The sequence below is a fragment of the Heterodontus francisci genome, chromosome 7 (assembly GCF_036365525.1).
Source record: "Heterodontus francisci isolate sHetFra1 chromosome 7, sHetFra1.hap1, whole genome shotgun sequence".
Lineage (NCBI taxonomy): Eukaryota > Metazoa > Chordata > Chondrichthyes > Heterodontiformes > Heterodontidae > Heterodontus > Heterodontus francisci.
Window position 1 is genome coordinate 90,765,175 of NC_090377.1, and position 26,198 is coordinate 90,791,372.

The window sequence follows — 26,198 nt, forward strand, 5'->3', positions numbered from 1 at the left end:
TGGGGACAGAGAGAGGGAGAGGAGGGACAGAGAGGGAGAGGAGGGACAGAGAGGGAGTGGGGGGACAGAGAGGGAGAGGGAGTGGGGGACAGATAGGGAGAGAGAGCGGGGTGACCGAGAGGGAGAGAGAGCGGGGGGACAGAGATGGAGAGAGAGAGCAGTCGGACATAGAGAGAAAGGGAGAGAGCGGGGGCACAGAGAGGGAGAGAGCGGGGGAGCAGAGGGAGAGAGCGGGGGAGCAGAGGGAGAGAGCGGGGGAGCAGAGGGAGAGAGCGGGGGAGCAGAGGGAGAGTGCAGTGGGACAGAGCGAGAGGGAGATAGAGGGGGACAGAGAGAGAGTGCGAGAGAGTGATAGAGAGAGAGAGGACAGAGAGAGTGATAGAGAGAGAGGGGGACAGAGAGAGAGTGAGAGACGTGAGACAGAGAGAGTGAGAGAGAGAGAGGGGGACAGAGAGAGTGAGAGAGAGGGGACAGAGAGAGAGAGAGGGGAAAGAGAACGAGAGAGAGAAAGAATGGAGAGAGAGAGAGAGAGAGGGAAAGGACAGAGAGAGAGAGAGGGAGGGCAGGGACAGTGAGGGAGAGAGGGAGGGAGGGAATGTGGGGACAGCGTGAGAGAGAGTGGGGACAGAGAGAGAGTGACAGAGAGTGGGGGGACAGAGAGCGGGGGAGACAGAGACAGAGAGAGAGGGAGAGAGCGGGGGGGGGGGAAAGAGGGAGAGAGTGAGGGCAAAGAGGTAGAGAGCGGGGGAACAGAGGGAGCGCGGGGTCGGGGACAGAGAGAGAGGAGGACAGAGAGAGAGAGAGAGGGGACAGAGAGAAAGTGAGAGAGAGAGGGGACAGAGAGAGTGAAGGAGAGGGGGACCGAGTGAGAGAGAGAGGGGGAGAGAGAGAGTGAGAGAGAGGGGGGGACAGAGAGATGGAGAGAGAGGGGGCAGAGAGAGAGTGAGGGGACAGAGAGAGAGTGACAGAGAGTGGGGGGACAGAGAGCGGGGAGACAGAGAGAGGGAGAGAGCGGGGGGGAAGAGGGAGAGAGTGAGGGCAAAGAGGTAGAGAGCGGGGGAACAGAGGGAGCGCGGGGTCGGGGACAGAGAGAGAGAGGGGACACAGAGAGAGAGAGAGAGAGGAGACAGAGAGAGAGAGAGAGGGGACAGAGAGAGAGTGAGAGAGAGAGGGGACAGAGAGAGTGAAAGAGAGGGGGGACCGTGAGAGAGAGAGGGGGAGCTAGAGAGTGAGAGAGAGGGGGGGACAAAGAGATACGGGGGGACAGAGAGATAGAGAGAGAGGGGGGGACAGAGAGATAGAGAGAGTGAAGAGACAGAGAGAGAGAGTGAAGGGACAGAGAGAGAGAGGGAAAGAGAGAGGGAGGGGACAGGGATCGAGCAAGGGCGGGGACAGGGAGAGAGAGAGAGGGCGGGGACACAGAGAGAGCGAGAGATGGCGGGGACAGAGAGGGAGAGGGCGGGGACAGAGAGGGAGGGAGAGGGCAGGGAGCGAGAGAGTGAGGGTGGGGACAGGGACAGAGAATGGGAGGGCGGGGATAGGGTGAGAGAGAGGGAGGGCGGGAACAGGGAGAGTGAGAGAGCGTGTGGGGGGACAGAAAGAGATAGAGGGGGACGAAGAGAGAGAGAGAGAGGGGGACGAAGAGAGAGAGAGAGAGGGGGGACAAAGAGAGAGAGAGAGAGGGGGACAAAGAGAGAGAGAGAGAGGGGGACAAAGAGAGAGAGAGTGAGGGGACAGCGAGAGAGAGTGAGGGGACAGCGCGAGAGAGTGAGAGAGGGGACAGAGAGAGAGAGAGGGCGGGGGGCAGAGAGAGAGAGAGAGAGGGCGGGGACAGAGAGAGAGAGAGGGGACAGAGAAAGAGAGAGAGAGGGGACAGAGAGAGAGAGGGGACAGAGAGAGGGAGAGGGCGGGGACAGAGCGAGAGAGGGGACAGAGAAAGAGAGAGAGAGGGGACAGAGAGAGAGAGATGGAGGGCGGGGACAGAGAGACAGAGAGAGAGGGAGAGAGAGAAAGGGGACAGAGAGAGAGTGAGAGAGAGAGAGGGAAAGAGAGTGAGAGAGAGAGAGAGAGAGAGAGAGGGGAAAGAGAGTGAGAGTGAGAGAGAGAGGGGGACAGAGAGTGAGAGAGAGAGGGGGGACAGAGAGTGAGAGAGAGAGAGGGCAGAGAGTGAGAGAGAGAGAGGGGGCAGAGAGAGAGAGAGGGCAGAGAGTGAGAGAGAGATAGGGGGCAGAGAGTGAGAGAGAGAGGCGCGACAGAAAGAGTGAGAGAGAGAGAGAGAGAGAGGGGACAGAGAGAGGGAGAGGGGACAGAGAGAGAGTGAGGGGACAGAGAGAGAGTGACAGAGAGTGGGGGGACAGAGAGAGAGGGAGAGAGCGGGGGGGAAAGAGGGAGAGAGTGAGGGCAAAGAGGTAGAGAGCGGGGGAACAGAGGGAGCGCGGGGTCGGGGACAGAGAGAGAGAGGGGACAGAGGGGGGGGGGGGGACAGAGAGAAAGTGAGAGGGGGACAGAGAAGAGAGAGTAAGAGAGGAGACAGAGAGAGAGAGAGAGAGAGAGAGAGAGAGTGAGAGAGAGTGAGAGAGATGACAGAGAGGGGACAGAGAGAGTTAAAGTGAGGGGACAGAGAGAGTTAAAGTGAGGGGACAGAGAGAGATAAAGAGTGGGGACACAGAGAGAGAGAGAGGGGAGGGACAGAGAGAGAGAGGGGAGGGACAGAGAGAGAGAGGGGAGGGACAGAGAGAGAGAGGGGAGGGACAGAGAGAGAGAGAAATGACAGAGAGGGGACAGAGAGAGTTAAAGAGAGGGGACAGAGAGAGATAGAGAGTGGGGGGAGAGTGGGAGGGGAAAGAGAGAGAGCTGACGGAGAGAGAGAAAGAGAGAAGACAGAGAGAGAGAGAGAGAGAGAGCAAGGGGACAGAGAGAGAGAGAGAGGGGGACAGAGAGAGAGAGAGGGGACAGAGAGAGCATGAGAGAGAGAGGGGGCAGAGAGCGTAAGAGAGAGAGGGGACAGAGAGAGAGAGAGAGAGGGGACACAGAGTGAGAGAGAGAGGGGGGGGGGGAGAGTGGGAGTGGAAATAGAGAGAGAGAGAGAGAGAGAGAGAGAGAGAGGTAACGGAGAGAGAGAAAGAGAGAAGACAGAGAGAGAGAGAGAGCAAGGAGACAGAGAGAGAGAGAGAGGGGACAGAGAGAGAGAGAGGGGACAGAGAGAGAGAGAGGGGACAGAGAGAGCATGAGAGAGAGAGGGGGCAGAGAGCGTAAGAGAGAGAGGGGACAGAGAGAGTGAGAGAGAGGGACACAGAGTGAGAGAGAGAGAGGGGGGGAGAGTGGGAGTGGAAATAGAGAGAGAGAGAGAGAGAGGGTACGGAGAGAGAGAAAGAGAGGAGACAGAAGGAGAGAGAGAGGGTGGATAGAGTGAGAGAGAGGGTGGATAGAGCGAGAGAGGGGGAGGATGGAGAGTGAGCGAGAGAGAGGGAGGGCACAGAGATAGTGAGAGAGAGAGAGAGGGGAGAGAGATAGTGAGAGAGATGGGGGACAGAGAGAGAGAGGACAGAGAGAGAGAGAGAGGAGACAGAAGGAGAGAGAGAGGGCCAGAGAGAGAGAGAGGGTGGATAGAGCGAGAGGGAGGGGGGATAGAGCGAGAGAGGGGGGGGGATGGAGAGAGAGAGAGAGAGAGGGCACAGAAGAGAGAGAGGAGACAGAGAGAGAGAGTAAGAGAGGAGACAGAGAGAGACAAAGGGGACAGAGAGAGAGAGTGAGAGAGAGACGGGACAGAGAGTGTGAGAGAGAGACGGGACAGAGAGTGTGAGAGAGAGACGGGACAGAGAGTGTGAGAGAGAGGGGGGACCAGAGAGAGAGAGAGGGGGGACAGAGAGAGAGAGAGGGGGGACAGAGAGAGAGAGAGAGATAGAGAGTGGGGGGAGAGTGGAAGGGGAAAGAGAGAGAGCTGACGGAGAGAGAGAAGGAGAGAAGACAGGAGAGAGAGAGAGGAGACAGAAGGAGAGAGAGAGGGGCAGAGAGAGAGAGAGGGTGGATAGAGCAAGAGAGAGGGGGGATAGAGTGAGAGAGGGGGGGATGGAGAGAGAGACAGGGGGTACAGTGAGAGAGAGCGATGACAGAGAGGGAGTAAGAGAGAGGGAGTAAGAGAGGGAGTGAGAGAGAGTGGTGACAGAGAGGGAGTGAGAGAGCGGGGAGGACAGAGAGAGAGCGAGCGGGGGAAAGAGAGTGAGAGAGCGGGGGGACAGATTGGGAGAGAGAGAGAGCAGTGGGACAGAGAGAGAGCGAGAGCGGTGGGACAGAGAGAGTGAGAGAGAGGTCAGAGAGAGGGAGAGAGAGAGAGAGGAGACAGAGAGAGAGTGAGAGGAGACAGAGAGAGAGAGGGGACAGATAGAGAGTGAGAGAGAGAGGGGACAGAGACTGTGAGAGAGAGGGGGCAGAGAGAGAGCGAGAGAGAGAGGGGGGGGACAGAGAGAGTGAGAGTGGGGGGGTGGACAGAGAGAGAGGGGGGAGAGAGAAGGAGAAAGGGGAGGGACAGAGTTAGAGAGAGGGGACAGAGAGATAGAGGGGACAGAGAGAGAGAGAGAGGGGACAGAGAGTGACAGCGAGAGAGAGAGGGACAGAGAGTGACAGAGAGAGAGAGAGAGGGACCGAGAGAGTGAGAGAGAGAGAGGGGACAGAGAAAGTGAGAGAGAGGGGGACAGAGAGAGAGAGGAGAGAGAGAGAGGGGGAGAGAGAGAGGGGGGGGGGACACAGAAAGAGAGAGAGGGTACAGAGAGAGAGAAAGAGGACAGAGAGAGAGAGAGGAGACAGAGAGAGAGAGGAGAGAGAGGGGACAGAGAGGGATCAGAGAGAGAGATAAGGAGAGGGGGACACAGAGCGGGGGGGGGACAGAGCGAGAGAGAGAGGGGGACAGAGAGAGATAAAGAGAGGGGACAGAAAGAGGGCGAGAGAGAGAGAGGGCACATAGAGAGAGAGGAGACAGAGAGAGAGTAAGAGAGGAGATAGAGAGAAAGAGAAAGGGGACGGAGAGAGAGAGAGGGGACAGAGAGTGTGAGAGAGAGAGAGGGGACAGAGAGAGAGGGGGGGTTCAGAGAGAGAGAGGGGGGGACAGAGAGAGAAAGGGGAGGGCCAGAGAGAGAGAGAGGGGACAGAGAGAGAGAGAGAGAGGGGACAGAGAGAGAGAGAGAGGGGACAGAGAGAGAGAGAGAGGGGACAGAGAGAGAGAGAGGACAGAGAGAGAGAGGGGACAGAGAGAGAGAGAGAGAGAGGGGACAGAGAGAGAGAGGGGACAGAGAGAGAGAGAGAGGGGACAGAGAGAGAGAGAGAGAGAGGGGACAGAGAGAGAGAGAGAGAGAGGGGACAGAGAGAGAGAGAGAGAGAGGGGACAGAGAGAGAGAGAGAGAGAGAGAGAGGACAGAGAGAGAGAGAGAGAGAGGACAGAGAGAGAGAGGGGACAGAGAGAGAAAGAGAGAGGGGACAGAGAGAGAGAGAGAGAGAGGACAGAGAGAGAGAGAGAGAGGGGACAGAGAGAGAGAGAGGGGACAGACAGAGAGAGAGAGAGAGAGAGAGGGGACAGAGAGCGATAGAGAGGGGACACAGAGAGAGAGTGAGAGAGAGGGACAGAGAGAGTGAGAGAGAGAGGGGGGACAGAGAGAGTGAGAGGGGGGAGAGAGAGAGAGGGGGGGACAGAGAAGGAGAAAGGGGAGGGACAGAGTTAGAGAGAGGGGACAGAGAGATAGAGGGGACAGAGAGAGGGGGAGAGAGAGAGGGCACAGAAAGAGAGAGAGAGAGGAGACAGAGAACGATAGAGAGAGGGTCAGAGAGCGAGAGAGAGAGGGAGAGTGGGGACAGAGAGAGTGAGAGAGAGAGAGGGGACAGAGAGGGTGAGAGAGAGAGGGGGACAGAGAGAGAGAGAGGGGAGAGAGTGAGAGAGAGAGAGGGGACAGAGAAAGTGAGAGAGAGAGAGGGGACAGAGAGAGTGAGAGAGAGAGGGGACAGAGAGAGTGAGAGAGAGAGAGGGGACAGAGAGAGTGAGAGAGAGAGAGGGGGGACAGAGAGAGAGAGAGGGGACACAGAAAGAGAGAGAGGGGACCGAGAGAGAGAAAGAGGACAGAGAGAGAGAGGAGACAGAGAGAGAGATAAAGAGAGGGGGACAGAGAGAGAGAGAGGGGGGACAGAGGGGGGGGGGGGACAGAGCGAGAGAGAGTGGGGGGAGAGAGAGAATGAGGGGGACAGAGAGAGATATAGAGAGGGGACAGCGAGAGGGCGAGAGAGAGAGGGCGCATAAAGAGAGAGAGGAGACAGAGAGAGAGGAGATAGAGAGAGAGAGAGAAAGAAAGAGAAAGGGACGGAGAGAGAGAGTGAGAGAGAGAGGGGACAGAGAGTGTGAGAGAGAGAGAGGGGAGAGAGAGAGAAAGGGGAGGGCCAGAGAGAGAGAGAGGGGACAAAGAGAGAGAGAGGGGACAGAGAGAGAGAGAGAGAGAGAGAGAGAGAGAGAGAGAGGACAGAGAGAGAGAGAGAGAGAGAGAGGGGACAGAGAGAGAAAGAGAGGGGACAGACAGAGAGAGAGAGAGGGGACAGAGAGAGAAAAGGGAGGGCCAGACAGAGAGAGAGAGAGAGAGGAGACAGAGAGAGAAAAGGGAGGGCCAGAGAGAGAGAGAGAGAGGGGACAGAGAGCGATAGAGAGAGGGGACACAGAGAGAGAGTGAGAGAGAGGGGACAGAGAGAGAGTGAGAGAGAAGGGACAGAGAGAGGGAGAGAGAGGGGGGCAGAGGGAGAGAGAGGGGATAGAGAGAGGGGGACAGAGAGAGAGAGAAGGGACAGAGAGAGAGGGGGCGACAGAGAGAGGGAGAGAGGGGACACAGAGTGAGAGGGGACAGAGAGCGAGAGAGAGAAAGATATGGACAGAGAGAGAGGGGGGTAGAGAGAGAGAGAGAGAGAGAGCGGGGACAGAGAGAGAGAGGGGCAGAGAGAGGAGAGGAGACAGACAGAGAGAGTGAGCGAGAGAGGGGAGAGAGAGGTGGACAGAGAGTGGGGGGGGCACACAGAGAGAGGGGACAGAGAGAGAGAGGGAAAGAATGGACAGAGAGAGAGAGGGGGGGTACAGAGAGAGAGGGGGGGACAGAGAGAGAGAGAAGGGGGACAGAGAGAGAGAGAGGGGCAGTGAGAGGGAGAGGGGACAGAGAGAGAGTAAGAGAGGAGACAGAGAGAGAGAGTGAGAGAGAGGGGAGAGAGAGGTGGACAGAGAGAGAGGTGGGGTACACAGAGAGAGGGGACAGAGAGATGGAGAGAGAAAGAATGGACAGAGAGAGTGAGAGAGAGAGGGGACAGAGAGAGTGAGAGAGAGAGGGGACAGAGAGAGTGAGAGAGAGGGGGGGACAGAGAGAGACAGAGAAAGAATGGCACAGAGAGAGAGAGAGAGAGAGAATGGACAGAGTGGGGGTGGGGGACAGAGAGAGAGTGGGGGTGGGGGACAGAGAGAGTGGGGGTGGGGGACAGAGAGAGAGAGGGGGGGACAGAGAGAGAGAGAGAGGTGGGCAGAGAGAGGGAGAGAGGGGACACAGAGAGAGAGAGAGGGGACACAGAGAGAGAGAGAGGGGACAGAGAGAGAGAGAGAGAAGGGACAGAGAGACAGAGAGGGGGACAGAGAGAGAGACAGAGAGGGGGACAGAGAGAGAGATAGAGAGAGGAGGACAGAGAGAGAGATAGAGAGAGGAGAGAGGGGGACAGAGAGAGAGAGAGAGAGAGGGGACAGAGAGAGAGAGAGAGAGAGGGGACAGAGAGAGAGAGAGGGGGAGAGAGAGGAGGACAGAGAGAGAGAGAGGAGGACAGAGAGAGAGAGAGGAGGACAGAGAGAGAGCGAGAGAGAGAGGGGACAGAGAGAGAGAGGGGACAGAGAGAGAGAGAGAGAATGAGGGGACAGAGAGAGAGAGAATGAGGGGACAGAGAGAGAGAGAGGGAGGGGACAGAGAGAGAGAGAGGGAGGGGACAGAGAGAGAGAGAGGGAGGGGACAGATAAACAGAGAGATGTCGGGGGCAGAGAGCGAGAGAGGGCGGGGACAGAGAGAGAGAGCGAGAGAGGGCGGGGACAGAGAGAGAGAGCGAGAGAGGGCGGGGACAGAGAGAGAGAGCGAGAGAGGGTGGGGACAGAGAGGGAACAGAGAGAGAGAGAGAGGGGATAGAGAGTGAGAGAGAGGGGAGAGTGGGGACAAGGAGAGAGAGGGAGGGTGGGGACAGGGACAGAGAGAGTGAGTGGGGGGACAGAGAGAGAGAGTGGGGGACAGAAAGAGAGAGGGGACAGAGAGAGAGAGAGAGGGGACAGAAAGATAGGGGGAAGAGAGAAAGCGAGCGGGGGGACAGAGAGAGGGAGAGGGGCGGCGGAGAGGGGGGACAGAGAGGGAGAGAGAGCGGGGTGACCGAGAGGGAGAGAGAGCGGGGGCACAGAGATGGAGAGAGAGAGCAGTCGGACATAGAGAGAGAGGGAGAGAGCGGGGGAGCAGAGGGAGAGAGCGGGGGAGCAGAGGGAGAGAGCGGGGGAGCAGAGGGAGAGAGCGGGGGAGCAGAGGGAGAGAGCGGGGGAGCAGAGGGAGAGAGCGGGGGGACAGAGAGAGAGCGGGAGGACAGAGAGAGTGCAGTGGGACAGAGCAAGAGGGATAGAGGGGGACAGAGAGAGAGTGAGAGAGAGGGGACAGAGAGAGAGTGAGAGAGAGGGGACAGAGAGAGAGTGAGAGAGAGGGGACAGAGAGAAAGTGAGAGAGAGGGGACAGAGGGAGAGTGAGAGAAAGGAGACAGAGAGAGAGAGGGCGGGGACAGAGAGAGTGAGAGAGAGGGCCGGGACAGTGAGAGTGAGAGAGAGAGAGGGGACAGAGAGAGTGAGAGAGAGAGAGGGGACAGAGAGAGAGGGGGGGACAGAGCGAGAGCGAGAGGGGGGACAGAGAGAGAGAGAGGGGAAAGAGAGCGAGAGAGAGAAAGAATGGCGAGAGAGAGAGAGGAGAAAGAATGGACAGAGAGAGAGAGGGAGGGCAGGGACAGCGAGGGAGAGAGGGAGGGAGGGAATTTGGGGACAGCGTGAGAGAGAGTGGGGACAGAGAGAGAGTGAGGGGACAGAGAGAGAGTGACAGAGAGTGAGGGGACAGAGAGAGAGTGACAGAGAGTGGGGGGACAGAGAGCAGGGAGACAGAGACAGAGAGAGAGGGAGAGAGCGGGGGGGAAAGAGGGAGAGAGTGAGGGCAAAGAGGTAGAGAGTGGGGGGAACAGAGGGAGCGCGGGGTCGGGGACAGAGAGAGAGAGGAGACAGAGAGAGTGAGAGAGAGGAGACAGAGAGAGTGAGAGAGAGGAGACAGAGAGAGAGAGAGAGGTGACAGAGAGAGAGTGAGAGAGGGGGGGGGGGACAGAGAGATAGGGGGGACAGAGAGATAGAGAGAGAGGGGACAGAGAGATAGAGAGAGTGAAGAGACAGAGAGAGAGAGTGAAGGGACAGAGAGAGAGAGGGAAAGAGAGAGGGAGGGGACAGGGATCGAGCAAGGGCGGGAACAGGGAGAGAGAGAGAGGGTGGGGACACAGAGAGAGCGAGAGATGGCGGGGACAGAGAGGGAGAGAGAGGGCGGGGACAGAGAGGGAGGGAGAGGGCAGGGAGAGAGAGAGTGAGGGCGGGGACAGGGACAGAGAATGGGAGGGCAGGGATAGGGTGAGGGAGGGAGGGCGGGAACAGGGAGAGTGAGAGAGCGTGTGGGGGGACAGACAGAGATAGATGGGGACGAAGAGAGAGAGAGATAGAGGGGGACAAAGAGAGAGAGAGTGAGGGGACAGCGAGAGAGAGTGAGGGGACGGCGAGAGAGTGAGGGCGGGGGCAGAGAGAGAGAGAGGGCGGGGGCACAGAGAGAGAGAGGGCGGGGGCACAGAGAGAGAGAGGGCGGGGACAGAGAGAGAGAGAGGGGACAGTGAAAGAGAGAGAGAGGGGACAGAGAGAGAGGGGACAGAGAGAGAGGGAGAGAGGCCAGGGACAGAGAGAGGGAGAGGGCGGGGACAGTGCGAGAGAGAGAGGGGACAGAGAGAGAGAGAGGGAGGGCGGGGACAGAGAGAGAGGGAGGGTGGGGACAGAGAGAAAGAGAGGGAGCAGAGAGAGAGAGAGAGAGAGGGAGGGCGGGGACAGAGAGAGAGGGAGGGCGGGGACAGTGAGAGAGAAAGAGGGCAGGGGCGCAGAGAGAGTTCGGGGACAGGGAGAGAGAGTGGGGGGGGCAGGGACAGAGAGAGAGAGAGGGAGGGCGGGGACAAACAGTGGGAGGGCGGGACAGAGAGAGTAAGTGAGAGAGGGAGGGTGGGGATAGAGAGAGAAAGAGCGAGGGCAGGGATAGAGAGAGAGAGAAGGAGGGCGGGGACAGAGAGAGTGAGAGAGGGCAGGGACAGAGAGTGAGAGAGCGAGGGAGGGCAGGGACAGAGCGAGAGAGGGCGGGGACAGAGAGAGTGAAAGAGGGCGGGGACAGAGGGAGAGGGTCTGGCAGACAGGGGAAGGGGGACAGAGAGACAGAGGGAGGGCTGGGACAGAGACAGAGGGAGGGCGGGACTGAAAGATAGGTGACAGAGAGAGAGCGGGGAGGGTGGACAGAGAGAAAGGGAGGACAGAGAGTGAGGGGGGACAGGGAGAGAGAGAGAGAGAGACTGGGCGGGGATAGAGAGAGAGAGGGCTCGGATAGAGAGAGAGAGAAGGGACAGAGAGAGGGAGGGGCTGACAGAGAGAGAGAGAGGGCAGGGAAAGAGAGAGAGGGGCGTGGAGGGAGAGAGAGCGGGAGGGCAGGGACAGAGAGAGAGAGGGCGGGCGGGTACAGAGAGAGAGGGGAGGGCGGGGACAAAGAAAGGGGGGAGAGAGGGAGAGAGAGAGGGGTGGGACAGGGAGAGAGAAAGGGCGAGCGGGGAAAAGAGAAAAAGGGCGGGCAGGGAAGAGAGAGAAAGGCCGGGCGGGGACGAGAGAGAGAGGGGCCGGGGAGTGAGAAGAGAGAGAGAGCGGAGACTGGGGGGTGGGGAGTAACAGAGAGAGGGAGGGAGGGCTGGAACAGAGAGAGCGAGGGAGGGCGGGAAAGAAAGAAAGGCGACAGAGTGAGAGAACGCGAGGGGGGCGGACAGAGAGTGAGGGGGCGACAGGAAGAGAGGCGGAGGGCGTGGATAGAGTAAGAGAGAGAGGGAGGGCGGGACAGAGAAAGGGAGAAGGGGACAGAGGGAGAGAGGACGGCGGGGGAGAGAGAGTGAAGGGGGACAGAAGGAGAGGGTGGGGGGAGAGAGTGAGAGACGGGGAAAGAGAGTAAGGAGAGAGAGAGAGTGGGGGATGTGTGAGAGATGGAACAGAGAGAAGGAGAGTGAGAGAGGGACAGAGTGAGAGAGGTCGGTCGAGAGTGAGTGGGGAACAGAGAGAGTGGGGGGTGGACAGAGAGTGAGGGGGGGACAGAGAGAGGGTGTGGCAGAGAGGGAGAAGGGGGACAGAGAGACAGAGGGAGGGCTGGGACAGAGACAGGGAGGGCGGGACAGAGAGAGAGAGGGCCGGACTGAAAGACAGGCGAAATAGAGAGAGAGCGGGGAGGGTGGACAGAGAGAAAGGGAGGACAGAGAGTGAGGGGGGACAGGGGAAGAGAGAGAGAGAGAGACTGGCCGGGGATAGAGAGAGAGAGGGCACGGAGAGAGAGAGAGCAGGGACTGAGAGAGGGAGGGCGGGGATGGAGAGAGAGGGAGGGCGGGGATGGAGAGAGAGGGAGGGCGGGGATGGAGAGAGAGAGGCAACGGGGATGGAGAGAGAGGGCGGGGAGAGAGAGAGAGAGAGAGGGCGGGGAGAGAGAGAGAGAGAGGGCGGGGAGAGAGAGAGAGAGGGCGGGGAGAGAGAGAGAGGGAGGGTAGGGACAGAGAGAGATAGAGCGGGCGGGGACAGAGAGTGAGGGGAGGGCGGGGACAAAGAAAGAGGGGAGAGAGAGAGAGAGGGAGAGAGAGGGGTGGGACAGAGAGAGAGAGCGGGAGCTGGAACAATGGGGGGGACAGAGAGGGGGCAGGGACAGAGAAGAGAGAGAGAGGAGACAGAGAGAGGTGGTGGAACTGAGAGAGCGAGAGAAGGGGGATAGAGCGAGAGAGTGTCGGGGCATGGAGAGAGGGTGGAACAAATAGTGGTTGGGAGACAGAGTGAGAGAGATAGCGGTTGGGGGACAGAGAGAGAGAGAGATAGAGAGAGGGGACAGAGCGAGAGAGAGAGGGAGGGTGGACAGGCAGAGAGAGAGTGAGGGGGGGCGACAGAGACGGAGGGCGGGACAGAGAGGAGGGGACAGAGATTGAGGAGGGGACAGAGAGAGAGAGAGGGGACAGAGAGAGAGAGAGGGGACAGATAGAGAGGGGGGACAGGGAGAGATGGGGGACAGACAGAGAGGGGGGGGGACAGAGACAGAGAGAGAGAGGGATGTGGGGACAGAGAGACTCACGGGGGGGGGACAGAGAGAGAGGGAGGGAGGGCGGGGACAGAGAGAAAGGGGGGAACAGGGACGGGGGGAACAGAGAAGAGAGAGAGTTGGGTGACAGAGAGAGAGGGGACAGAAAGAGAGATGGGGTGGGGACAGGCAGAGAGGGGGGCCAGAGAACGAGAGAGAGTGAGTGCAGGCAGAGAGACAGTGGGGGAGAGAGAGACGAGGGGACAGAGAGCGAGAGGGAGAGACAGGGGGTGAGAGTGAGAGACAGGGGGGAAAGAGAGTGGGGAGAGGGAGTGGGGGTCAGAGAGAGGGAGGGGGATGAGAGAAAGTGGGGTAGGGAGAGAGGGGGGACAGAGGGAGTGAGGGGGGGACAGAGGGAGTGAGCGGGGGGACAGAGAGAGTGAGGGGGGGACAGAGAGTGAGGGAGAAGGAGAGGGGAGAGCGAGAGGGTGGGTAGAGAGAGCGAGAGGGTGGGTAGAGAGAGCGAGAGGGTGGGTAGAGAGAGCGAGAGGGTGGGGAGAGAGGGAGAGAGGGCAGGGAGAGAGGGCGGGGAGAGAGAGAGAAGGTGGGGAGAGAGAGAGGGGGCGTGGACAGAGAGAGAGAAGGAGGGTGCGGACAGAGAGAAAGGGGGGGAAAGAGGGGGAGAGGGATGGGACAGGGATAGAGTGCAGGGACCAGAGAGATCAGGCGGGGACCAGAGAGAGAGTGGGCGGGGACATTGTGAGAGAGGGCAAGCGGGGACATTGAGAGAGAGGGAGAGCAGGGACAGAGAGCGGGGGCTGGGACAGAGAGAATGGGGGGTACAGAGAGACAGGGGGCAGGGACAGAGAAGAGAGAGAGGGGGGATAGAGCAAGAGAGTGTCGGGGCATGGAGAGAGGGTGGAACAGAGATAGAGGTTGGGAGACAGAGAGAGAGAGATAGAGAGGGGGGACAGAGCGAGAGAGAGGGGGAGGGGCAACAGAGAGAGGGCAAGGGAGGGGGGGGGACAGAGAGAGAGAGAGGGGACAGAGAGAGACACGGGACAGAGGGAGAGACGGGGTGAGAGTGAGAGACGGGGGAAAGAGAGTGGGGAGAGAGAGGGGGGGACAGAGAGAAAAAGGCGGGGCAGGGAGAGAGAGAGGGGGATGAGAGAAAGGGGGGTGGGAGAGAGGGGGGACAGAGAGAGTGAGCGGGGACAGAGTGAGTGAGGGGGGGACAGAAAGAGTGAGGGGGACACAGAGAGTGAGGGAGGGAGAGAGCGAGGGGAGAGAAGGGGGACAGAGGGAGAGAGAGAATGGGGAGAGGGAGAGAGTGGGGGCAGTGAGAGATGGGGCAGAGAGAGGGAGAGTGAGAGGGGACAGAGTGAGAGTGGGCAGGCGAGAGTGAGGGGCGGACAGAGAGTGAGGGAGGGAGAAAGCGAGGGGAGAGAAGGGGGACAGAGGGAGAGAGAGAATGAGCAGAGGGTGAGAGTGGGGACAGAATGAGAGAGGGCAGGCGAGAGTGAGGGGGGAAAAGAGAGAGTGAGGGGGGGACAGAGAGAGGGAGTGGCAGAGCGGGAGAAGGGGGACAGAGAGACAGAGGGAGGGAGGGACAGAGGGAGAGGGGGCAGGACTGAATGTGAGGCAACAGAGAGAGAGAGCCGGGGGGGCGGACAGAAAGAAAGGGGGGGACAGAGAGTGAGGGGGGGACAGGGAGAGAGACAGAGAGAGACTGGGCGGGGACAGAGAGAGTGAGAGGGAGGACGGGGACAGAGAGAGAGAAAGAGGGCAGGTACAGAGAGAGCGAGAGAGGGCGGGGTCAGAGCGAGAGAGGGCGGGGTCAGAGCGAGAGAGGGCGGGGTCAGAGCGAGAGAGGGCGGGGTCAGAGCGAGAGAGGGCGGGGTCAGAGCGAGAGAGGGCGGGGACAGAGAGAGAGAGTGGGGGGGCGGGGACAGATAGAGAGAGTGGGGGGGGCGGGGACAGATAGAGAGAGTGGGGGGGGGCGGGGACAGATAGAGAGAGTGGGGGGGGCGGGGACAGATAGAGAGAGAGAGGGAGGGTGGGGACAGAGAGAGTGAAAGAGGGAAGGAGGGCGAGGTAGAGAGAGAGAGAGGGAGGGCGGGGATAGAAAGAGAGAGAGAGAGAGAGAAGGATGGGGGGGACAGAGAGGGAGAGGGCGGGGACAGAGAGAGAGAGGGCGGGGACAGAGAGAGAGAGGGCGGGGACAGAGAGAGAGAGTGGGAGGGTGGGGATACAGAGAGGGCGAGGGAGGGCGGGGATAGAGAGAGTGAGAGAGAGAGGGACGGCGGGGATAGAGAGAGAGAGAGGGCGGGGACAGAGTGAGTGGGGGCGGGGACAGAGAGAGAGAGTGGGAGGGTGGGGATAAAGAGAGCGAGTGGGAGGGTGGGGATAGAGAGAGAGAGAGGGAGGGCGGGAACAGAGAGAGAGGGAGTTGCGTGGACATTGAGAAAGTGGGGGAGAGAGAGGGAGAGGGGTGGGACAGGGATAGTGTGCAGGGATAGAGAGAGAGTGCAGTGACCAGAGAGGGCGGACGGGGACGTTGAGAGAGAGGGCGGACGGGGACATTGAGAGAGAGGGCGGACGGGGACATTGAGAGAGAGGGCGGACGGGGACATTGAGAGAGAGGGCGGACGGGGACATTGAGAGAGAGGGCGGACGGGGACATTGAGAGAGAGGGCGGACGGGGACATTGAGAGAGAGAGCGGAGGGGGACATTGAGAGAGAGGGCGGGCGGCGACATTGAGAGAGAGGGCGGGCGGCGACATTGAGAGAGAGGGCGGGCGGCGACATTGAGAGAGAGGGCGGGCGGGGACATAGAGAAAGGGGGGGACAGAGAGAGAGGGGGCAGGGACAGAGAAGAGAGAGAGGAGATAGAGAAAGTGAGAGAGGGGGGATAGAGCGAGAGAGAGTCAAAGCATGGAGAGAGGGGTGGAACAGAGATAGAGATTGGGAGATAGAGAGAGAGAGATAGAGGTTGGGGAACAGAGAGAGAGGGAGGGGGGACAGGGAGAGTGAGGGGCGACAGAGGGAGAGTGTGGGGAGAGAGGGTGGGTGGAGAGAGAGAGAGTGGGGGGGAGGGTGAGAGATGGGGCAGAGATAGGGGACACAGTGAGAGAGAGGGGACAGAGTGAGAGAGGGCAGGCGACAAAGAGGGAGGACAGAGAGTGTGAGGGGGGGACAGAGAGAGGGTCTGGCAGAGAGGGAGAATGGGGACAGAAAGACAGAGGGAGGGCGGGACCGGGAGAGAGAGAGGGCGGGACTGAAAGAGAGGCGACAGAGAGAGAGAGCGGGGGGGGGGCGGACAGAGAAGGGGGGTACAGAGAGTGAGGGGAGGACAGGGGGAGAGAGAGAAAGAGAAACTGGGTGGGGATAGAGAGAGAGAGAGCGCGGATAGAGAGAGAGAGAGGGCAGGGACAGAGAGAGGGAGGGCGGGGACAGAGAGGGAGAGATGGAGGCTGGGGACAGAGAGGGGGAGAGAGAGGGAGGGTGGGCGGGGACAGAAAGAGAGAGAACGAGGGTGGGGACAGAGAGAGAGAACGAGGGCGGGGACAGAGAGAGAAAGTGGGAGGATGGGGACAGAGAGAGGGAGGGAGGGCGGGGACACAGAGAGGGAGGGAGGGCGGGGTCAGAGAGAGAGAGAGAGAGAGAGGGAGGGGGCGAGAGAGAGAGAGAGAGAGAGAGGGAGGGGGCGAGAGAGAGAGAGAGGGAGGGCGGGTACAGAGAGAGTGAGAGAGAGAGGGAGGGGGCGAGAGAGAGAGAGAGAGAGAGGGAGGGCGGGTACAGAGAGAGTGAGAGAGAGAGGGAGGGGGCGAGAGAGAGAGAGAGAGAGAGGGAGGGCGGGTACAGAGAGAGTGAGAGATTGAGGGAGGGCGGGGATAGAGAGAGAGAGGGAGGGAGGACGGGGAGAGAGAGAGAGGGAGGGCGGGGACAGAGAGAGTGAGAGAGAGAGGGAGGGGGCGAGAGAGAGAGAGAGAGGGAGGGCGGGTACAGAGAGAGTGAGAGATTGAGGGAGGGCGGGGATAGAGAGAGAGAGGGAGGGAGGACGGGGACAGAGAGAGAGGGAGGGCGGGGACAGAGAGAGTGAGAGGGAGGGAGGGCGGGGATAGAGAGAGAGAGAGTGAGGGCGGGGACAGAGAAAGAGAGGGGCGGCGGGGCAGAGAGAGAGGGGGAGGCTGGGGACAAAGAGAGAGGGGTGGGACAGGGAGAAAGGAAAGGCGGGCTGGGAAGAGAGAGAAAGGGCGGGCGGAGACGAGAGAGAGAGCGTGGGGGGGTACAGAGAGAGGGGCCGGGGACAGAGAAGAGAGAGAGAGAGGAGAAGGGGGGGGGGGGGCGGGTAGCAGAGAGAGAGAGAGAGAGGGGCGAAAGAGAGAGAGAGAAAGAGAGTGGGGGCATAGAGAGGGGGGATGGAGATAGAGGTTGGGGGACAGAGAGAGTGAGATAGAGGTTGGGGGACAGCAAGAGGGAGATAGAGAGGGGGGACAGACAGAGACAGGGAGGGAAAGAGGCGGGGCAGAGAGAGAGGGGGAGGCTGGGGACAAAGAAAGAGGGGAGAGAGAGAGAGGGGTGGGACAGGGAGAAAGGAAAGGCGGGCGGGGAAGAGAGAGAAAGGGCGGGCGGAGACGAGAGAGAGAGCATGGGGGGGTACAGAGAGAGGGGCCGGGGACAAAGAAGAGAGAGAGAGAGGAGACGGGGGGGGGGGGGGGTGGGGAAGGGGGGAGAGGGGGTGGGGGGGGTGGCGGGTAGCAGAGAGAGAGAGGGGCGAAAGAGAGAGAGAGAAAGAGAGTGGGGGCATAGAGAGGGGGGATGGAGATAGAGGTTGGGGGACAGAGAGAGTGAGATAGAGGTTGGGGGACAGCAAGAGGGAGATAGAGAGGGGGGACAGAGATGTGGGACAGATAGAGACAGGGAGGGAGAGAGGCGGGACAGAGAGAGGGGGGGACAGAGAGAAAGAGAGAGAGGGAGGTGGGGACAGAGAGAGAGCGGGCGGGGACAGAGAGAAAAGGGGGAGGACAGAGAAGAGAGAGAGAGGCGTCAGAGAGAGAGAGGGGGTGTGCCAGCGAGTGAGATAGAGGTTGGGGGACAGAGAGAGAGAGAGAGGCGGCACAGAATGAGAGAGAGAGGGGGGGACAGAGAGAGAGGGAGGGGGAACAGATTGGGAGAGAGACATTGGGGACAGAGAGCGATAGAGAGGGGGGACAGAGACAGAGAGAGGGAGAGAGAGGGAGGGAGGCCGGGGACAGAGGGAGTGAGAGAGGGCGGGGACAGAGAGAGTGAGAGGGAGGATGGGGACAGAGAGAGAGAAAGAGGGCAGGTACAGAGAGAGTGATAGAGGGTGGGGTCAGAGCGATAGAGAGCGGCGACAGAGAGAGAGAGAGGGTGGAAAGAGGGAGAGAGAGAGAGTGGGGGCAGAGAGAGGGGGGATCGAGATAGAGGTTGGGGGACAGAGAGAGAGAGATAGAGGTTGGGGGACAGCGAGAGAGATATAGAGAGGGGGGGACAGAGAGAGGTGGGACAGACAGAGAAAGACGGAGAGAGGGGGGACAGGGAGAGAGGGGCGACAGGGAGAGAGATGGGGAGAGAGAGAGAGCAGGCGAGGACAGACAGAAAAGAGGGAGGACAGAGAAGAGAGGGAGAGGAGACAGATCGAGAGATGGGGTGTGCCAGCGAGACAGATAGAGGTTGGAGGACAGAGAGAGAGGCGGCACAGAAAGAGAGAGAGAGAGGGGTCAGAAAGAGAGGGGGGAACAGAGAGGAGGGGGACAGAGAGAGAGAGAGGAGGTGGACAGAGAGATAGAGAGGGAGGGGGAACAGAGAGGAAGACAGAGGGTGGGGACAGACAGAGAGGGGGGGGACAGAGAGAGAGAGAGAGAGGGGTGACAGAAAGAGAGAGGGGGGACAGAGAGCGAGGGTAGGGGGACAGAGGGAGAGAGAGGGGGTGAAAGTGAGAAACAGGGGGGAAAGAGAGTGGGGAGAGAGAGAGAGTGGGGGGTGTGTGAAATGGGGGCAACGAGAGGGAGAGTGAGAGGGCAGGCAACAGAGAGAGAAAGGCGGGGGGGGAAGAGAGAAAGGGGGGTAGGGAGAGAGGGGGAAGAGAGAGATTGAGGGGAGGACAGAGAGAGTGAGGGGGGGACAGAGAGTGAGGGAGGGAGAGAGAGAGGGGAGAGAAGAGGGACAGAGGCAGAGAGAGGAGAGAGAGAGAATGGGGAGAGGGAGAGAGTGGGGGCAGTGTGAGAGATGGGGCAGAGAGAGGGAGAGTGAGAGAGGGTGGGCGAGAGTGAGGGGGGAACAGAGAGAGTGAGGGGGGACAGAGAGAGGGTGTGGCAGAGAGGGAGAAGGGGGACAGAGAGGGAGAGGGGGCAGGACTGAAAGTGAGGTGACAGAGAGAGAGCGGGGGGGCGGACAGAGAGAAAGGGGGGGGGACAGAGAGTGAGGGGGTACGGGGAGAGAAACAGAGAGAGACTGGGCGGGGTTAGCAAGAGAGAGAGGGCGGGGATAAAGAGAGAGAGAGAGGGCAGGGACGGAAAGAGGGAGAGAGAGGGAGGGAGGCCGGGGACAGAGGGAGAGAGTGAGGGCGGGGACAGAGAGAGTGAGGAGGGGACAGAGAGAGAGAGGGAGGGCATGGACAGAGAGAGAGAGGGAGTTGCGTGGACATTGAGAAAGTGGGGGAGAGAGGGGGAGAGAGAGGGAGAGGGGTGGGACAGGGATAGTGTGCAGGGATAGAGAGAGAGTGCAGGGACCACAGAGGGCGGGCGGGGACATTGAGAGAGAGGGCGGGCGGGGACATTGAGAGAGAGGGCGAGCGGCGACATTGAGAGAGAGGGCGGGGACATTGAGAGAGAGGGAGGGCGGGGACATTGAGAGAGAGGGAGGGCAGGGACAGAGAGAGAGAGGGAGGGCAGGGACAGAGAGAGAGGGAGGGCTGGGACAGAGAGAAAAGGGGGGACAGAGAGAGAGGGGGCAGGGACAGAGAAGAGAGAGAGGAGATAGAGAGAGGTGGTGGAACAGAGAAAGCGAGAGATGGGGGATAGAGCGAGAGAGAGTCGAGGCATGGAGAGAGGGATGGAACAGAGATAGAGGTTGGGAGTAAGAGAGAGAGAGATAGAGGTTGGGGGACAGAGCGAGAGAGATAGAGAGGGGGGACAGAGAGAGAGAGGGAGGGGGGACAGGGAGAGTGAGGGGCGACAGAGAAAGAGAGAAGGGGACAGAGGGAGAGAATGCGGGGAGAGAGGACGGGGAGAGAGGGTGGGTGGGAGAGAGAGTGGGGGGGGGAGGGTGAGAGATGGGGCAGAGATAGGGGACACAGTGAGAGAGAGGGGACAGAGTGAGAGAGGGCAGGCGACAAAGAGGGAGGACAGAGAGTGAGGGGGGTCAGGGAGAGTGAGGGGGGGACAGAGAGAGAGTCTGGCAGAGAGGGAGAAGGGGGACAAAGACAGAGGGAGGGCTGGGACAGAGACAGAGGGAGGGCGGGACAGGGAGAGAGAGAGGGCGGGACTGAAAGGCGACAGAGAGAGAGACAGAGCGGGGGGGGGGGGTGCAGACAGAGAAGGGGGGTACAGAGAGTGAGGGGAGGACAGGGGGTGAGAGAGAAAGAGAAACTGGGTGGGGATACAGAGAGAGAGAGCGTGAGCGTGGATAGAGAGAGAGAGGGCAGGGACAGAGAGAGAGAGAGGGCAGGGACAGAGAGAGAGAGATGAGCGCCGGGGACAGAGAGAGGGAGACAGAGGGAGGGAGGCCGGGGACAGAGAGAGAGAGAGGGAAGGCGGGGACAGAGAGAGAGAGAGTGAGGGCGGGGACAGAGAGAGAGAGAGTGAGGGCGGGGACAGAAAGAGAGAGAGTGAGGGCGGGGACAGAAAGAGAGAGAACGAGGGCGGGGACAGAGAGAGAAAGTGGGAGGGTGGGGACAGAGAGGGAGAGAGGGAGGGCGGGGACAGAGAGAGGGAGAGAGAGGGAGGGAGGCCGGGGACAGAGACAGAGAGAGGGAAGGCGGGGACAGAAAGAGAGAGAACGAGGGCGGGGACAGAGAGAGAGAAAGTGGGAGGGTGGGGACAGAGAGGGAGAGAGGGAGGGCGGGGACAGAGAGAGAGAGGGAGGGCGGGGACACAGATTGAGAGAGAGGGAGAGAGGGAGGGTGGGGACAGAGAGAGAGAGAGAGAGAGAGGGAGGGTGGGGACAGAGAGAGAGAGAGGGAGGGCGGGGACAGAGAGAGAGAGGGAGGGCGGGGATAGAGAGAGAGACGGAGGGAGGACGGGGACAGAGAGAGAGACAGAGGGCGAGGACAGAGAGAGTGAGAGAGGGAGGGAGGGCGGGGATAGAGAGAGAGAGGGAGGGAGGGCGGGGATAGAGAGAGAGAGAGTGAGGGCGGGGACAGAGAGAGAGAGGGCAGGCACGGACAGAGAGAGAGGGGGAGGGTGGGGACAAAGAAAGAGGGGAGAGAGAGAGAGGGGTGGGACAGGGAGAAAGGAAGGGCGGGCGGGGAAGAAAGAGAAAGGGCGGGCGGAGACGAGAGAGAGAGAGCGTGGGGGGGGGGGTACAGAGAGAGGGGCCGGGGACAGAGAAGAGAGAGAGGAGATGGGGTGGGGGGGGGGGGGGATGCGGGGGCGGGTAGCAGAGAGAGAGGGGCGAAAGAGAGAGAGAGAAAGAGAGTGGGGGCATAGAGAGGGGGGATGGAGATAGAGGTTGGGGGACAGAGAGAGTGAGATAGAGTTTGGGGGACAGCAAGAGGGAGATAGAGAGGGGGGACAGAGAGAGGTGGGACAGACAGAGACAGGGAGGGAGAGAGGCGGGACAGAGAGAGAGGGGGGGACAGAGAGAAAGAGAGAGAGGGAGGTGGGGACAGAGAGAGAGAGAGAGAGGGCGGGGACAGAGAGAAAAGGGGGAGGACAGAGAAGAGAGAGAGGAGACAGAGAGAGGGGGTGTGCCAGCGAGTGAAATAGAGGTTGGGGGAGACAGAGACGAGGGGACAGTGAATAGAGGGTTTGGGGACAGAGAGCGAGAGGGTGGGGGGACAGAGGGAAAGAGAGGGGGTGAGAGTGAGAGACGGGGGAAAGAGAGTGGGGCGAGAGAGTGGGTGTGAGTGTGAGATGGGGGCAGCGAGAGGGAGTGAGAGGGCAGGCGACAGAGAGAAAGGCGGGGAAGAGAGAAAGGGGACAGAGATTGAGGGGGGACAGAGTGAGTGAGCGGGGGAACAGAGTGAGTGAGCGGGGGGACAGAGTGAGTGAGGGGGGGGCAGAGTGAGGGAGGGAGAGAGAGAGGGGAGAGAAGGTGGACAGAGGGAGCGAGAAGGGGGAGAGGGAGCGAGAGGGTGGGTAGAGTGGGAGCAAGGGTGGGTAGAGTGGGCGGGGAAGAGAGGGCGGGAGAGAGAGAGAGAGAGAAGGCGGGGGAGTCAGAGCGAGAGAAAGAGGCCGTGGGGAGAAAGAGAGGGAGGGCAGGGACAGAGAGAAAGGGGGGGGGGTGCGGACAGAGAGAAAGTGGGGGAGAGAGAGGGAGAGGGGTGGGACAGGGATAGAGCGTGGGGATAGAGAGAGAGTGCAGGGACCAGAGAGAGCGGGCGGGGACATTGAGAGAGAGAGAGGGCTGGTGGGGACATTGAGAGAGAGGGAGGGCAGGGACAGAGAGAGAGCGGGGGCTGGGACAGAGAAAATGGGGGGGACAGTGAGAAGGGGGAAGGGACAGAGAGGAGATAGAGAGGTGGTGGAACAGAGAGAACAGAAGGGGGATAGAGCGAGAGAGAGTCGGGGCTTGGAGAGAGGGTGGAACAGAGATAGCGGTTGGGGGACAGAGAGAGAGATAGAGGGAGGGCGGACAGAGAGAGAGAGAGGGAGGGGGTGACAGAGAGGGAGGGGGGGAACAGAGATTGAGGGGGGGGGAAAGACAGAGAGACAGAGAGAGGGGGGGAGAGAGACAGAGAGAGGGGGGGAGAGAGACAGAGAGAGGGGGGAGAGAGACAGAGAGAGGGGGGACAGAGACAGAGAGAGGGAGGTGGGGACAGAGAGATGGAGGTGGGGACAGAGGGGGGAACAGAGAGAGAGAGGGAGGACGGGGACAGAGAGGGGGGAACAGAGAAGAGAAAGGGGAGGTGACAGAGAGATAGAGGTTGGGGGACAGAGAGAGAGAGATGGAGAGGGGAGGCAGAGAGAGTGATAGAGGTTGGAGGACAGAGAGAGAGAGAGATAGAGAGGGGGGACAGAGACAGAGAGAGAGGGGGACAGAAAGAGAGACGCGGTGGGGACAAGCAGAGAGAGGGGCCCGAGAGAGAAAGAGTGGGGAGAGAGAGAGACGGCGGGACAGAGGGAAAGAGAGTGGTAGGGTCACAGAGGGAGAGAGGTGTGAGAGAGGGAGGGGTGACAGAGAGAGAGAGAGGGCAGACATGGGGGAGTGACAGAGAGAGAAGGGGGACAGAGAGAGGGGGGAGACATGGGGCTGACAGAGAGAGGGGTGGTCGAGAGAGAGGAGTGGGCAGAGAGAGGGGGGGACAGAGGGAGACAGAGGGGGGAGAGAGTGAGAGACAGGGGGAGAGCGAGTCAGAGAGAGAGAGAGAGGGGGAAAGAGAGTGAGGGGGGACAGAGAGAGAGAGAGGGGAGACATGGGGGGGTGACAGAGAGAGCGTGTGGCAGAGACAGAGTAGAGGGACAGAGAGAGAGAGGGAGGGCGGTGACAGCAAGGGAGGGCGGGACAGAATGAGAGGCGACAGAGTGAGAGAGAGCGAGGGGGCGGACAGAGAGAAAGGAGGGGAGAAAGAGGGAGGACGGGGACAGAGAAAGAGCGAGGGAGGACAGGGACAGAGAGAGAGAGAAAGAAGACGTGGACTGAGAGAGAGAGAGGGATGGCGGGGAAAGAGAGAGAGGGGGAGGGTGGGGCCAAAGAGAGAGGGAAGGGACAGAGAGAGAGAGAGACAGACAGACAGAGAAAGGGGGGGACAGAGAGTAAGGGCGTGGACAGAGAGAGAGAGAGAAAGGGGGAGGCAGGGACAGAGAGAGAGCGGGAGGGGACAGAGAGCGAGAGAGAGGGGGAGAGAGTGAGAGACGGGGGAGAGAGTGAGAGACGGGGAAGAGAGAGTGCAGGGAAATGTGAGATGGGGGCAGAGAGAGGGAGAGTGAGCGGGCGGGCGACAGAGATAGGCGGGACAGGGAGGGGACAGAGAGAGAGAGAGTGATGGAGAGAGGGAGGGGACAGAGAGAAGGAGAGAGAGGGAAGGGACAGAGAGAGGGAGAGGGCTGGGACAGAGAGAGAGATGGAGGGCTGGGACAGAGAGAGAGCGAGAGAGGGAGGGTGGACACAGATAGAGAGGCAGGGAGGGGACAGAGAGAGAGAGGGTGGGGACAGATGGAGGGGTGGTCAGGGAGAGATATTGGGGGCAGAGAGAGGGAGGGGACAAAGAGAGAGATGGGGAGGGGTCAGAGGCAGAGAGAGAGAGAGCGGCGACAGAGAGAGAGAGAGAAGGCGGGGACAGAGACAGAGCGGGCAGGGACAGAGATAGAGCGGGAGGGGACAGAGAGCGAGAGGGTGGGGGGACTGAGGGAGAGAGAGGGGAAGAGAGTGAGAGACGGGGGAGAGAGTGAGAGACGGGGGAGAGAAAGTGCAGGAGAGTGTGAGATGGGGGCAGAGAGAGGGAGAGTGAGCGGGCGGGCGACAGAGATAGGCGGGACAGGGAGGGGACAGAGAGAGAGAGAGAGTGGGAGGGGACAGAGAGAGAGAGGGAGGGAGGGGACAGGGAGAGAGAGAGGGAGGGGACTGAGAGAGAGTGATGGAGAGAGGGAGGGGACAGAGAGAAGCAGAGAGAGGGAGAGAGCAGGGACAGAGAGAGAGATGGAGGGCTGGGACAGAGAGAGAGAGAGGGAGGGTGGACACAGCGATAGAGAGACAGGGCGGGGACAGAGAGGGTGGGTGGGGACAGAGAGAGGGTGGGGACAGATGGAGGGGTGGTCAGAGAGAGATATTGGGGGCAGAGAGAGGGAGAGGGCTGGGACAGAGAGTGAGATTGAGGGCTGGGACAGAGAGTGAGATGGAGGGCTGGGACAGACAGAGAGAGAGAGAGAGAGGGAGGGTGGACACAGAGATAGAGAGGCAGGGCGGGGACAGAGATAGAGAGGGTGGGTGGGGACAGATAGAAGGGTGGTCAGAGAGAAATATTGGGGGCAGAGAGAGGGAGGGGACAAAGAGAGAGAGATAGGGAGGGGTCAGAGGCAGAGAGAGAGAGAGCGGCGACAGAGAGAGAGAGAAGGCGGGGACAGAGAGAGAGAGGGTGGGTGGGGACAGAGAGAGAGAGAGAGAGGGTGGGTGGGGACAGAGAGAGAGAGAGGGAGGGCGGGGGCAAAGAGAGAGGGAGGGCGGGACAGAGCGAGAAAGGGAGGGCGGGCACAAAGAGAGACGGAAGGGACAGAGAGAGAGAGAGCGGGGGGGTGGAGAGAGAGAGAAAGTGGGGGGTACAGAAAGAGAAAGGGGGGGGACAGGGAGATAGAGAGACAAGGCAAGGATAGAGAGCGAGGGCGGGGCAGAGAGAGAGAGAAGGGAGGTGCAGAGTGGGAGAGAGGGCAGGGCAGAGGAAGAGAGATGGAGGGACAGAGAGAGAGCGTGAGCGAGGGAGGGGGGACAGAGAGAGTGGGTGTGGGGACAGAGAGGGAGTGGGTGTGGGGACAGAGAGAGGGTGTGGGGACAGAGAGAGGGAGGGTCTGGGGACAAAGAGAGAGAGGGTGGGGGGACAAAGCGAGAGAGTGAAGGGAGACATAGAGAGGGGACAGAGTGAGAGAGAGGGGGATAGAGAGAAGTGGGACAGAGATAGAGAGAGAGGTGGGGACAGAGATAGAGGTTGGGGGACAGAGAGAGAGAGAGAGAGAGAGAGGGGTGACGTTGGGAACAGAGAGAGGGAGGGACAGAGAAAGCGAGAGGGAGGACCAGATAAGCAAGAGGGAGGGACAGAGAGAGTGGGGGCGGGGGGCGAGAGGGCGGGGGGAGAAAGAGTGAGAAGGCGGGGAGAGAGAGTGAGAAGGCGGGGAGAGAGAGGAAGAGGGCGGAGAAAGAGAGAGTGGGAAGAGAGAGTGAGAGGGCGGGTTGAGAGAGAGAGAGGGGGGTGGGGGTGAGAGAGAAGGGGTGCGGTGAGAGAGAGGGGGCGCGGCGAGAGAGAGAGAGGTGGGTGGGGTGAGGGAGAGGGGGCGGGGCAAGAGAGGGGGCGGGGCGAGGGAGGGCAGGCAGAGAATGCGAGAGAGAGGGTGGGGAGAGAGACAGAGGGCAGGGAGAGAGTGGGAGAGAGGGCAGGGAGAGAGTGGGAGAGAGGGCAGAGAGGGAGAGGGAGAGAGAGGGCGGGGAGAGTGAGAGAGAGAAAGAGAGGGCAGGGAGAGAGAGAGAGATAGAGGGCGGGGAGAGAGAAAGAGAGGGCGGGGAGAGGGAGAGAGAGAGAGAGGGCAGGGAGCGAGAGAGAGAGAGAGAGGGTGGGGAGAGTGAGAGATTGAGAGACAACGGAGACAGGGAGAGAGAGAGAGAGGGTGGGGACCCTGCAAGGATGTTGGTACTGTTCCAGTTCAGGTGCAACCTGTCCGATTTGTACAGGTCCCACCTTCGCCAGAAACAGACCCAGTGATCCAGGAAACTAAAGGCCTCCCTCCTGCACCATCTCTTCGGCCACGCATTTATCTGCTCTGTCCTCCTATTCCTATACTCACTAGCACATGGCACCAGGAGTAATCCAGAGATTACAACCTTTGAGGTCCTGCTTTTTATTCTGCTACCTCGCTCCCTAAATTCTTGTTGCTGGACCTCATCCGTCTTTCTACCTATGTCGTTGGTACCAATGTGAAC